The sequence below is a fragment of the Tamandua tetradactyla genome, chromosome 3 (genome assembly GCF_023851605.1).
Source record: "Tamandua tetradactyla isolate mTamTet1 chromosome 3, mTamTet1.pri, whole genome shotgun sequence".
Classification (NCBI taxonomy): Eukaryota; Metazoa; Chordata; class Mammalia; order Pilosa; family Myrmecophagidae; genus Tamandua; species Tamandua tetradactyla.
The window spans coordinates 175,603,074-175,616,988 of record NC_135329.1 but is presented as its reverse complement, the minus strand read 5'-3'; positions in this window follow the sequence as shown (position 1 = coordinate 175,616,988).

Here is a 13,915-nt window from a genome sequence, read left to right as displayed (position 1 = left end):
ATGACTATTATAAAAAACTGGAAAATAGGAAGTGTTGGTGAGGACATAGGGAAGTTTAAACTCTCATGAATTATTGGTGGGATTGTAAAATGGTGCAGCCACTATGGAAAACATTTTGGCAGTTCTTCACAAATTGAAAAATTAGAGTTAATGTAAGACACAACAATTCCACTCTTAGGTTCATCACAGCACTATTCACAATAGCCAAAAGGTAGGGACAACCCAAGCATACACCAACAGATGAATGGGTAAGCAAAATGTGGTGTATATATACATACATATATAGTGGTATATTATACAGCTGTAAAATGGAATGATGCTCTGATACATGCTGAACATGGATGAAACCTGCAAACATCATATTGAGTGAAATAAGTGAGACACAAAAGGACAAGTATTGTATGATTCCACCTATATAAAATATCTAGAATAAGCAAATTGATAGAAATAGAAAGTAGATTAGAGGTTACCAGGGATTAGGTGGTGTTGTGAAGGGAAGATTGCGGGGAGAATGAAGAGCTATTGCTTAATTGATAAAAAGTTTCTGTTTGAGGTGCTGAAAATGTTTTGATATTGATGGTTGTGCTGGCTTGAAAGTATTATGTATCTCAGAAAAGTCATGTTTTAATTCTAATTTAATCTTGTGGGGGAGCAATTTCTTTTAATCCTCATTCAATATTGTAGGTGGAAACTTTTGATTTGATTATCTCCATGGAGATGTGGCATGTCCAGTTGTGGGTGTGATTTTTGATAAGATGGAGATGTGACTCCACCCATTCCAGGTGAGCCTTGATTAGTTTGCTAGAATCCTTTAAAAGAGGAAACATTTTGTGTTTTTTTCTTCCATTCCACTTACATAGTCAGTAATTCACAATATCATCACATAGCTGTATATTCATCATCATGATCATTTCTTAGAACATTTGCATCAATTCAGAAAAAGAAATAAAAAGAAAAAAGAAAAAAATTCATACATAACCTACCCCTTACCCCCCCTTTCACTGATCACTAGCATTTCAATCTAAGTTTAACATTTGTTCCCCCTATTATTTATTTTTATTCCATATGTTTTACTCGTCTGTTGATAAGGTAGATAAAAGGAGCATCAGACACAAGGTTTTTACAATCACACAGTCACAATGTGAAAGCTATATCATTATACAATCATCTTTAAGAAACATGGCTACTGGAACACAGCTCTAACTTTCAGGCAGTTCCCTCCAGCCTCTCCATTACATCTTTTTTTTTTACATTGGCAGGTACCGGCAATCGAACCCGGGTCCTCTGGCATGGCAGGCAAGCATTCTTGCCTGCTGAGCCACCATGGCCTGCCCTCTCCATTACATCTTGACTAATAAGGTGATATCTACTTAATGTGTAAGAATAACCTCCAGGATAACCTCTCGACTCTGTTTGGAATCTCTCAGCCATTGACACTGTCTCATTTCACTCTTCCCCCTTTTGGTCAAGAAGGTTTTCTCAATCCCTTGACACTGAGTCTCAGCTCATTCTAGGAGTTTTCTCAATCCCTTGATGCTGAATCTCAGCTCATTGTAGGATTTCTGTCCCACGTTGCCAGGAAGGTCCACACCCCTGGGAGTCATGTTCCACGTAGAGAAGGGGAGGGCAGTGAGTTTGCTTGTTGCATTGGCTGGAGAGAGAGGCCACAACTGAGCAACAAAAGAGTTTCTAAAATAGGAAACACTTTGGAGCAAGTTCAGAAATGACAGAGCCAATAGAAACTTCAGAAGAGAGCTGACACAGATGCTGACACTTGGAGGACAGAGACACGGATGTTTGGAGATGCTTGGAGCCCAGCAGACATTGCCATGAGACGTTAAGCAAGCCAGAATCTGGAGAGAGCCAAGGGAAGCCAAGAGATGAAAGCTAGCTCCAAAGAAGCAAAGTAGGGAACCCCCACAGAAACAGAAGATGAAAGCAATGGAGCCCAGGAGCAAGGGACCAGCAGATGCTAGCCATACGACTTCCCAACTGACAGAAGGGTTCCTGACCCATCGACCTTCCTTGAACTAAGGTATCCTTCTCCAGATGCCTTAGTTTGGTCATTTTTGTAGGTGTGGAACTGTAAACTTGTAATTTATTAAATTCCCCTTTTTAAAAGCTGTTACAGTTCTGGTATATTGCATACTGGCAGCTTGCAAACTAACACAATGGAGGTGATGGTAATATAACACTGACAATTAATACCATCAGGTAGTTAACACCACTGAATTATACACTTAAAAATGGCTAAAATGGAAAATTTTGTTATCTATATATGTTATCACAATAAAAAATTTTAAAAACAACAAGCAATCCTAATAAGTTTGGCAGGTCAATTCCATCCTCCGTGTTCAATAAATATTATTTCAAACCTTTATAAAAGAGAAAGAGAGCAAAGGGAAAAGAACATGAGATAGAAAAATGATACATGAAACTTTTTAAAAACCTGCTGACTGTGTTCTTAATTCCTCAGTTATCTTTTCATTTATTTCCTTTTTAAAGGGTTAATTTTTAAGTGTTTAAGTAAAATGGGAATTCATAGCCCTCATAAAAACTGATTTAAAATCTACTGAGTAATTCTTCTAAACATTTTCAATTCAATTCAGCAAATATTTACTAAGGGTTCCTCTTCACGTAGCACTGTGGAAGAAAAAAAGTTCAACTGTGTATAAGTAATTTAAATGGGAATTTATACTCAGTATAAGAATTATGATAAAGTCTGTTAAATAACTAAATCAAGTACAAATAAAATCAAACATTTATTGATAATTTACCACATACAAGACACTGTAAAATGAAAAATAAGGCAATATTTTTAAGAATTTATAACATGGTGGAAGAGAATAAGGCAAGTATTAAAATGCCTAAGTTACAAATAGGGCAAGATACGTTTTATTAGGAGGCTACAAAGATCTCTGCAGTCTGCAGGGGGAAAGATCATTGCAAGAATCAAATCTCCTCCCTGATTCAAACTACAATTTCAGGTTTATGTTTCTTGGGGAAATGTTTGGCATGTGAACAAAATGTCTCTGGTGCCTGCCAAGTAGTGAGAAGCTCCACTATTGGTCAGCCTCAGGAAAAAAATAATAACATCTTACACTAGAATGTAAGCACTAAGAGGTGAGAAATTGTCTGTCTTGTTCATAAATAAATCTTAAGTGCCATGAATATTGTCTGGCATGTATGAGATGCTCAATAAATACTTGTTAATCAAATGAATAGAATTCAAAGAAATAAAGCTGAGACACCTGCATCTGTTCTAGTTGCAATCCCATGGAGCTTCTTTATGAGGAACTTGGAGGGAGGTTGGGCAAGCATACCCCATATTTGCACATAGTAGTTTCTGTTCCCCTTATTTTGACAAAACAAAACAAACTTACCAATGCGTTAAAGAGAGATGTTTTCTGGGAGTTTTTTTTTTTTTTTTTTTTTTTTTTTTTATGCAATGGTCATGGAATAATTGGTTGCATTTAGCATAAGCTAGTCTTGACTTTTGATGGTCAGTATTTTTATCACCAACTGAACAAAGCGGGGAAGGTTATGTAACATATATCAAAAAGCTTAGGCCTAAGTCATGCTGATATCTTTGCTGATTGGATTGTGGACGTGCCTTCCAATCCTGGAACTGGTGCCCAGGTCACTATCACACAGCTTTTATAAATGATCTCAGTTTTCTGATAGGCAATTGGAATCCATGAAGCCTCTTAGACAATGGAAAATATGCGAATCTTCCAAAACCTTTAGTCCCTCTAAAACTTTTATAGATTCATAAAATGACTTGTTAATCTGCTAGCCATATGACTTCCCAGCTGACAGAAGTGTTTCTGATCTATCGACCTCCATTGAATTAAGGTACCCTTCTCTAGATGCCTTAGTTTGGTCATTTTTATAGGCATTTTCATCACCTCATTTTTAATTTTAGGTCTCTAATTATGAATTCATTGATTCAACAGACACTTTCTAAACATCTTTTACACATGCTCCTGTCTTCAAGAAGGCCATGGTCTAATGGGGGAGTTAGACAAACAGATAAATTATTACAGGATCTGTTGATAAGTGCTATAACAGAAATATGTACAGGGTTTAAGGTTGTAAAATCTCTCTTTCATCATCTAAGATTACTTATAAATACAGAAATATTAGAATTTATAATTGGTAATGCAGACCAAATGTAAGGAAGCATTTATAACTAATGATTAAGAAATTAATACCTTGAGTTAAATCTCCATATTATTAAACATATTTTTAATATTTTTTTCATGAAATATAATATATACACAAAAAAGCTATAAAATCCAAAGTACATTTTAACAAGTAGTTATAGAACAGATTTCAGAGTTTGGTATGGGTTAAAGTTCCATAATTTTAGTTTTTCCTTTTAGGTTTTCCAGGGCATTGGAGACTAAAAGAAACATCAATATAATGATTCAGCATTTATACTCATTTGTTAAATTCAATCTTCTCTATTATAGCTTCTCTTATCTTTTGATCCTTCTTTCAACCTTTAGGGATATTTGGGCTATGCCAATTCTAACTTTTTTCATGTTGGAAACGGCTGTTGATAACATGGGATAAGGGGATAGAACTAGTTGATATTCTTGGAGAGGCTAGCTGCTTTGGGTTTTAGGACTTACCTGACCTAGGAGGTTGGGGGTTCTGGAAAGTAATCACAGTGCATGAAACTTTTGTAGAATCTCAGATAGAGCCCTAGGTGGTCTGTAGGGTTGACAGGAATGGTTTTGGTTGGGGTTTGGCAAACCATGGTAAATAGCAATAAGTAGCTGAAGCTTGCAGAAGAGTATCCTCCAGCATAGCCTCTGGACTCTATTTGAACTCTCTCAGCTGCTCATATTGTATTTTGTTACATTTCTTTTCCCCCTTTTTGTCAGGAAGGCATTGTTGATCCCACAGTGCCAGGACCAGGCTCATCCCTGGGCTTCATGTCCCATGTTACTAGGGCTTTCACACTTGGTATTAAACATTAATTGTGGCATGTTTCCATGTTGGCAATTATTTAGAATCTACAGGTGGAGTTTGATCCTTAATTTATATTTCACTAGAAAGTCTGGTCTGAATATAAGATCTAGTTTTTAGCCTTATATCTGTATTGAACTCTCATGCTATTGTATTATGTTACTATCGTGTGGGATTCCCAGGTCCAGGTGATCCTGCTGCCTGTGAACCTGATTCTTCCTCAGTAAGATGACTCCATCTGCACTGACTCAGGCACTATTTATTTTTAGGACAGTTATTGCTATGGCTACAGTGAACCACAGAGCTGGCCTTTGGCACTATGTGCTTGAACAGTTAGTATGTCACATGGAAATTTTGTAGGATGAGAATAAATGAAATAAAATATATCATATATATACCATAAGAAGAGCCACAATCATAAAACATTTAGTTAATGTACAATGCAAAGATTTTTTTTTTTAACTTTTACTATTCTACATTATGGTAAAACTGCCTGTATTTTTTATATGAAAGTAAATATAGGAAGATGCTTGATTAATTGTCAAATCAGCAGGAAGATGTATATTAAATGATGCTATTATTTCCAGATTCCATTTGGAAACTGATTAATTAAAATGAGAGTAGGTGAAACTTTTGTAGGGGGTACTAAATGCTTTACTTACAGTGAGATTTAATTAATAATTTACAAATACTATTATAGGTAAAAATCTAAAAGCAAAATATTTCCTGTTAGCCATAATTTGCTTGGAAGAACACTGTTTAGCACATTATTAAGAATTATTCTTTTCAGTTTTAAAACACAAAATAGAAAGACAACACCAAATGGCACAAAGCCTCTAACTTACATCACAAGTGTACATAATGTTCTTATTTTGTAATCCCTTTCCAGAAACAGAAGTCTTTAGCAATAATGAAAATTCATTTCAGTTAGTTCTATAACTTGGGGCCACATTTCAAAAGAGCTAAATCATTTTCACATGTGAGATTAAGCAGGAAAATATACAAACATTAAGAGAAGAGAATTTTGTCTTTTATTTATTTATTTATGTATCCTTTTTATTTTTGTCTTTTAATTTAAATCGTTAAAAACATTTTAAGTTGTTTATAAGTATCAAAGGCAATTCCAATTAATACAGTATATGGCATTTAATAGTTTAAATTAAATGAGTTAGCATTTGGGGTGAATAGTTAACTCCTACGTATAATATGTATAATGTATAATGTAATACTATATAAATAAAATATATGACATTTTACATATAACAATATATAATAATAATATAAAATTCCTCTTTGCGGTTGACAGCTCTGATAGAATCATAGGCAAGTAACTGCAATTTCAATTGTTTCTGGTCCCTGAGTTTCTGAAGCTGATTTTCTGACCCAAAACAAAACAAAAACAAGAGTAAAAACAAACAGTTTTTTTCAAGTTGCTATTGTATAAATCACAACTCACTTGAGAGAGTCCACTCTCATCAGTACAGCTATTTGAATTTGAGTACCTTGCAACTCTTGAGATTATGAGGGACCATAAGGATTACATCAAATTTTGAAACTAATGTTGCCAACTAAGTAAGAAGCTGCTATAAACTAATATTTAATTTTTATTGCTAAACTGCCTTAGACTTAAATAAACAGAAAAAACTTTAAAAATCTGAAGACTCTGGAGTGCTATTTTTTTATGATAGCTGAACATTGTAATAAAAATTACAGTAAATCCCAACCTTTGCCTTAAAACTTTATGTTATAGGCAAATATTATTGTATACATACATTAAATAAATGTATTTATTTAATTAAAGGGAAGATAAAGAAATTAAAGGTAAGATAAAGATGAAACAAAGATATCTTTTAATGTTTTGCTAGCATGATGATTTCATGCTATCATTAGTTTATATATCAGATCAATATAATCTTGAGGCAAGGTATATTATTACTGGTAGTGGGTACAAGTCTATATTGGGCTTTTTTTTGGCTAACTTTTTGTCATAACAGATCATTATTTTTACTTGGTAATATTAATGACACAGAGATCATAGTTCTACTATTTTCTTCTGATTTGTTTATTCTCTCAGGTAGACCATATGTTAGATCACAAAAAAGACACAATAAATCAAATTATTAAAATCATACTAAATATCTTCTCTGTTAAAAATGGAATGAGCTAGACTCAATAACAGAAGAAAAATGGAAAATTAATAGACGTGGAAATTAATGCACTCCAACAGCCATTAAGTCAAAGAAGAAATCACAAGGGAAACTAGGAAATACCTTGCAGCAAATAAAAAAAAAATAAATAACATACCAAAACTTATTGGATGCAGAAAACACCGTGCTAGGAGGGAACTTTGTAGTGTAAATGCTTGCATTACAAAAGAAAAATCTCAAATCAATAATCTAACCTTAACCTTAACCTTAACCAGAAAAAGAAAAGCAAACTAAATCCAAAATGATCAGAAGAAAGAAATAATTTAGATTAGAGTTGAAATAAATGAAATATAGATTAGAAAAACAATAGAGAGAATCAATGAAACCAAAGTTGGGTCTCTGAAAAGAGCCCTAGCATTGACAAAATTTAGCTAGATTGACAAAGAAAAAAAGGAGCGAGGACACAAATAACAAAAATCAGAAACGAAAGGGGGGCATTACTACCAATTTTACATAAATAAAAATGACTTAAGAAGATAGTGTGGACAATTTATATTCTGACCTATTAGATAACCTAGACAGAATGGTCAAATTCCAAGAAGCACACTAATGATATAAACTGATTTAAGAAGAGATCCATTTCCAAAGACCAACGACAAGTAACGAGATTGAATCAGTGATTTAAAAAAAACTTCCAACAAAGAAAAGTTCAGGACTAGATGGCTTTACTGGTGAATTTTATCAAACCTTCAAAGAAATATTAATACTAATCCTGTCCAAACTCTTCCAAAAAAATGGAAGAGGGTAGAATACTTTCCTATTTCATTTTATGAATTCAGTATCAACCTAATAATCAAAACCAGATAAAGATTTCACAAGAAAACACAATTTTAGACCCATATCCTTTATGAATATAGATGAAAAAATCCTCAACAAAATTCTAGTAAGCTGAATCCAATAGCTTACTAAGAGGATTATACACTATGACCAGGCAGGATTTACCATAGGACTTCAAAGATGGTACAATATAAAATTAATCACTGTTATACTCCACATTAATAGAATGAGGGGGAAAAAACTGCACAACCAATGCATAAAAGACCTTTGACAAAATGCAGCACCCTTTCTTGATAAACCACTTAGAAAACTCAGAAGAGAGGAAACATCCTTAACATGATAAAGGGCTTACATCAAAAATCCACAGTTGGGGTGTATGGGTATTTCAGTGGTAGAATTCTTGCCTACCACGTGGAAGACCCAGGTTCAATTCCCAGTCCATGCACATCCCAAAAAACAAACAAACAAACAAAAATCCAACAAATGGTACTGCAATAATAGGATACTCACATGGAAAAGTAATGAAATGTGACCTCGCCATACAGCATACAAGAAAAAAAAATCCACAGCTAACATCATACTCAATGGTGAAAGATAATATCTTCCCCTATGATCAAAGAAGACAAAGATGGTCATTTTCACCACTGTTATTCGGTTTATTGGGTGTACTAGCTAGAACACTTAGGCAAGAAACAAAAACAAAGGACATTCAAATTGGAAAGGAAAAGTAAACCTATCCTTATTCACACATGATGGATTCTTACATATAAAAATTCAAACGAATATACAAGAAAGCTACTAGGATTAATAAATGAATTCAGCAAAGGGATGGGCAACAAGATTAACAAACTAAAGACAATGGAATTTCTATACATTATTAATGAACAATCTGAAGAGGAAATCAAGAAAAATCCCATTCACAATAGCAACTAAAAGCATAAAATATCTAGGAATAAATATAACCAAAGATATAAAGAATCTATACAAGGAAAACTACAACTCATTACTGAAATTAATTAAAGAAGAGATATCCCATGCTTATGGGTTGGAAGATTTAATATTGTTATGATATCAATAGTACCCAAAGAGATTTGCTGATTCAATGCAATCCGGGAAAAAAAAATCTACCAACCTCCTTTACAGAAATGCCAACTATCAAATTCATATGGCAAGGTGCCTTGAATAGCCAGAATCATTTTGATAAAGAAGATCAAAGTTGAGAACTCACACTTTCCAATTTTAAATCTTATTACAAAGGTCTGGTACTCAAAACAGTGTGGTTATGACACAAGGACCGACATAAAGATAAATGGAAAAGAATTGAGAGTCCAGAAATAAACCTTCACATCTATGATTAATTTATTTTTGACAAGGGTGTCAAGCCCACTCAATGAGGAAAGAATAGTGTCTTTATGATATCATGCTGAGAAAACTGGACATCTACTTGCCAAAGAATGGAGGTGGATCCTTACATCTTACCTTATAAATTAACTAAAAATGTATCAATGACCTACATATAAGATTAAAACAATAAAACTCATAGAAGATAGAGGTAAATATCATCAGGATTTTCTATTAAGCAATAAATTCTTAGGCTCTCCACCAAAATCATGAGCAACAAAAGAAAAATAAAAACATTTAGTACATAAAAGGACATTATCAAACAGTGAAAAGATATTCTGCAGGAGAGACGGCGAAGGTGGCAGCTTAGCAAGGTGTGGGATTTAGTTTGTCCTTCAGAACAGCTACTAAATAACAGGAACAGTACAGAACAGCTCCTGGGGTCACGTCAGTAACTGGACACACAGCGTACCCGAGTCTGGACCAGCTGCCTGGGCTGCGAGCCCCCCCAGAACCATGAGTTCCCCAAGCCGAGGCAGTCGGCGCCCCTCCGCCACAGGCTGCTTCCCAGAGTAAAAAGGAAAGGAACTTTACCAGCAGCAGGGGCTGAGTGCAAGCAAGCTTCAAGTGTGGAATTAATTCACAATTCTGACCACTAAAAATAGGCCCCCAACTTAGGTGAACCTGGTCAAAGCTGAGGTTGCTGATTTTTGCCCCAGTGGCAAGGGAGCAGGGCTGACAGAAAAAGAAAAAAAAAAAAAGAAACAGAGGTTTTTGTGGCTGTGTTTCTACAAAGTCTTGACTGCCTTTGGATAAAGTGGCAGGGCTTCTCAGGCTGCAACTGCCCCATGCCTAGACAGCAACAAGCTTATTTGAGAGCTTGTCTGGAACCTGTGCTTTCCCCAGGGGAGGGGTGAAGCCCCACCCAGGTGGAATCACTCCCTCAAGGAATTCAGACCCCAAGGCTTGGTAATTTGAAGCCATTAAATCCGGTCTACAACCTCTCCTCTGTTTCTACCATGCCCCCAGCAGGGAGAGTCTGCCAAAGTTAAAGGTACCGCATCACCTTATGCTGGTGGGACTTGTAGGCAGACAAGCACCACATACTGGGCAGAATAAGAAAAACAGAGCCCAAAGAGGTCACAGGAAAGTCTTTCAACCTGCTGGGTCTCACCTTCAGGGAAAACCGAAGCAGGTGACTCTTTCTTCCTGATAGGAGGCCAGTTTGGTCTGAAAAAACCCAGCTGGGGTCTATAATACCTAAGTAGACTCTCCTAAGGGTGGGAGGAAAAAGACACCATACAGTCAGGGCAAGAAACAAGAAAACAAGAACTGAAAAATTCTCCTCTGTTAAACAAAACCTAAGCCAGTGGTCCAGAAAAAGCTGAACTGAATGTCAAAGAAGAGACAGACAACAAATTCATCCAGCAAGAAAAACCTAGGTAAAAGAAGTGAAAACAATCAACAGAATAAACTAGTTAAGGTAATTAAATGCCTAGACGGCAGCAAAACATAACAAATCACACTAGGAAAATTGAAGACATGGCCTAGACAAAGGAACAAACCAACAATTCAAATGAGATATAGGAGTTGAAACAATTAATTCAGAATGTACAAACAGACATGGAAAACCTCATGAAAAATCAAATCAATGAATTGAGGGAGGATATGAAGAAGGGAAGGAATGAACAAAAAGAAAAAATCAAAAGTCTGAAAAAACAAATCACAGAATTTATGGGAATGAAAGGCACAGTAGAAGAGATGGAAAAAAACGACAGAAACCTACAATGTTAGATTTCGAGAGGCAGAAGATAGGATTAGTGAACTGGAGGATGGAAAATATGAAACCCAACAAGCAAAAGAAAATATAGGGGAAAAAATGGAAAAATATGAGCAAGGACTCAGGGATTGAATGACAATCTGAAGTGCATGAATATACGTGTTGTGGGTGTCCCAGAAGGAGAAGAGATGGAAAAGCAGAAAAACTAATGAGGAAATCACTGAAAATTTCCAAACTCTTATGAAAGACTAAAAATTACAGATCCAAGAAGTGCAGCATACCCCAAACAGAATAGATCCAAATAGACGTACTCCAACACAGTTACTAATCAGAATGTCAGAGATCAAAGAGATAGAGAGAATCTTGAGAGCAGCAAGAGAAAAACAATGCATCACATACAAGGGAAGCCCAATGAGACTATGTGTAGATTTCTCAGAAGAAACCATGGAGTCAAGAAGACAGTGGGATAATATATTTAAGTTACTAAAAGAGAAAAGCTGCCAACCAAGAATTCTATATCCAGCAAAATTGTCCTTCAAAAATGAGGGAGAAATTAAAACATTTTCAGACAAAAAAATCACTGACAGAATTTGTGACAAAGAGACCAGGTCTGCAAGAAATACTAAAGAGAGCACTAGAGACAGATAGGAAAAGACAGGAGAGAGAGGTGTGGAGAAGAGATAGTCTAAATGAAGACTATCAGTAAAGGTAAAAAGAAGAAAAATTAGATATGACATATAAAATCCAAAAGGCAAAATGGTAGAAGAAAATACTACCCATACAGTAATAACACTAACTGTTAATGGATTAAACTCCCCAATCAAAAGACACAGACTGGCAGAATGGATTAAAAAGCAGGACCCATCTATATGCTGTCTACAGGAAAAACATCTTAGACCCAAAGATAAACATAGGTTGAAAGTGAAAGGTTGGGGAAAGATATTCCATGCAAATAACAATCAGAAAAGAGCATGAGTAGCTTTACTAATATCCAACAAATTAGACTTCAAATGTAAAACAGTTAAAAGAGACAAAGAAGGACACTATGTATTAATAAAAGGAACAATTCAACAAGAAGACATAACAATCATAAATATTTATGTACTGAGCCAGAATGCTCTAAAATACATGAGGCAAACATTGAAAAGAGAAATAGACACATCTACCATAATAGTTGGAGACTTCAATTCCACACTCTCATCAATGGACAGAACATCTAGACATAGGATCAATAAAGAAACAGAGAATTTGAATAATACAATAAATGAACTAGACTAGTAGACACTTATAGAACACTACACCCCACAACAGCAGGATAACCTTTTTCCCAAGTGCTCAGTGGATCATTCTCATGGATAGACAATATGCTAGGTCACAGAGCAAGCCTCAATAAATTTAAAAAGATTAAAATCATACGAAACACTTTCTCAGATCATGAAGGAGGGAAGCTGGAAATAAGTAATAGGCAGAGTGGCAGAAAATTCACAAATATGTGGAGGCTCAATAACACACTCTTAAACAACCAGTGGGTCAAGGAAGAAATTACAAGAGAAATCAGTAAATATCTCGAGGCAAATGAAAATGAAAACACAACTTATCAAAATTTATGGGATGCAGCAAAGGCAGTGCTAAGAGGGAAATTTATTGCCCTAAGTGCCTATATCAAAAAAGAAGAAAGGGCAAAAATCGAGGAATTAATTGTCCACTTGGAAGAACTAGAGAGAGAACAGCAAACTAACCCCAAAGCAAGCAAAAGGAAAGAAAAATGAAGTTTAGAGCAGAAATAAATGAAATTGAGAACATGAAAACAATTGAGAAAATCAACAAAACCAGAAGCTGATTCTATGAGAAAATCAATAAGGTTGATGGACCCTTAGCAAGACTGACGAAAAGAAGAAGAGAGCGGATGCAAATACAAAGATCAGAAATGGAGGAGGAGACATAACCACTGACCCCACAGAAATAAAGGAAGTAATGACAGGATACTATGAACAACTTTATGCTAATAAATATGACAATGTAGATGAAATGGACAACTTTCTAGAAAGGCATGAGCAACCAACTCTGACTCGAGAAGAAACAGATGACCTCAACAAACCAATCACAAGTGAAGAAATTGTATCGGTCATTAAGAAGCTCCCCAAAGAGAAAAGTCCAGGACCAGATGGCTTCACATGTGAATTCTACCAAACATTCCAGAAAGAATTAGTACCAATCCTGCCCAAACTCTTCAAAAAAACTTGAAGAGGTGGGAAAGCTGCCTAACTCATTCTACGAAGCCAATATCACCCTCATATCAAAGCCAGACAAAGATATTACAAAAAAAGAAAACTACAGACCAATCTCTCTAATGAATATAGATGCAAAAATCCTCAATAAAATTCTAGCAAATTGAATCCAGCAACACATTAAAAGAATTATACATCATGACCAAGTAAGATTCATCTCAGGTATGCAAGGATGGTTCAACATAAGAAAATCAACTAATGTAATATACCATATCCACAAATCAAAGCAGAAAAACCACATGATCATCTTGGATTGATGCAGAAAAGGCATTTGACAAAATTCAACATCCTTCCATGTTGAAAACACTTCAAAGGATAGGAATAGAAGGGAACTTCCTCAACATGATAAAGGGAATATATGAAAAACCCACAGCTAACATCATCCTCAACGGGGAAAGACTGAAAACTTTCCCCCTAAGATCAGGAACAAGACAACGATGTCCACTATCACCATTGCGATTCAACATTGTGTTGAAAGTTCTAGCCAGAGCAATTAGACAAGAAAAAGAAATAGAAGGCATCAAAATTGGAAAGGAAGTAGTAAA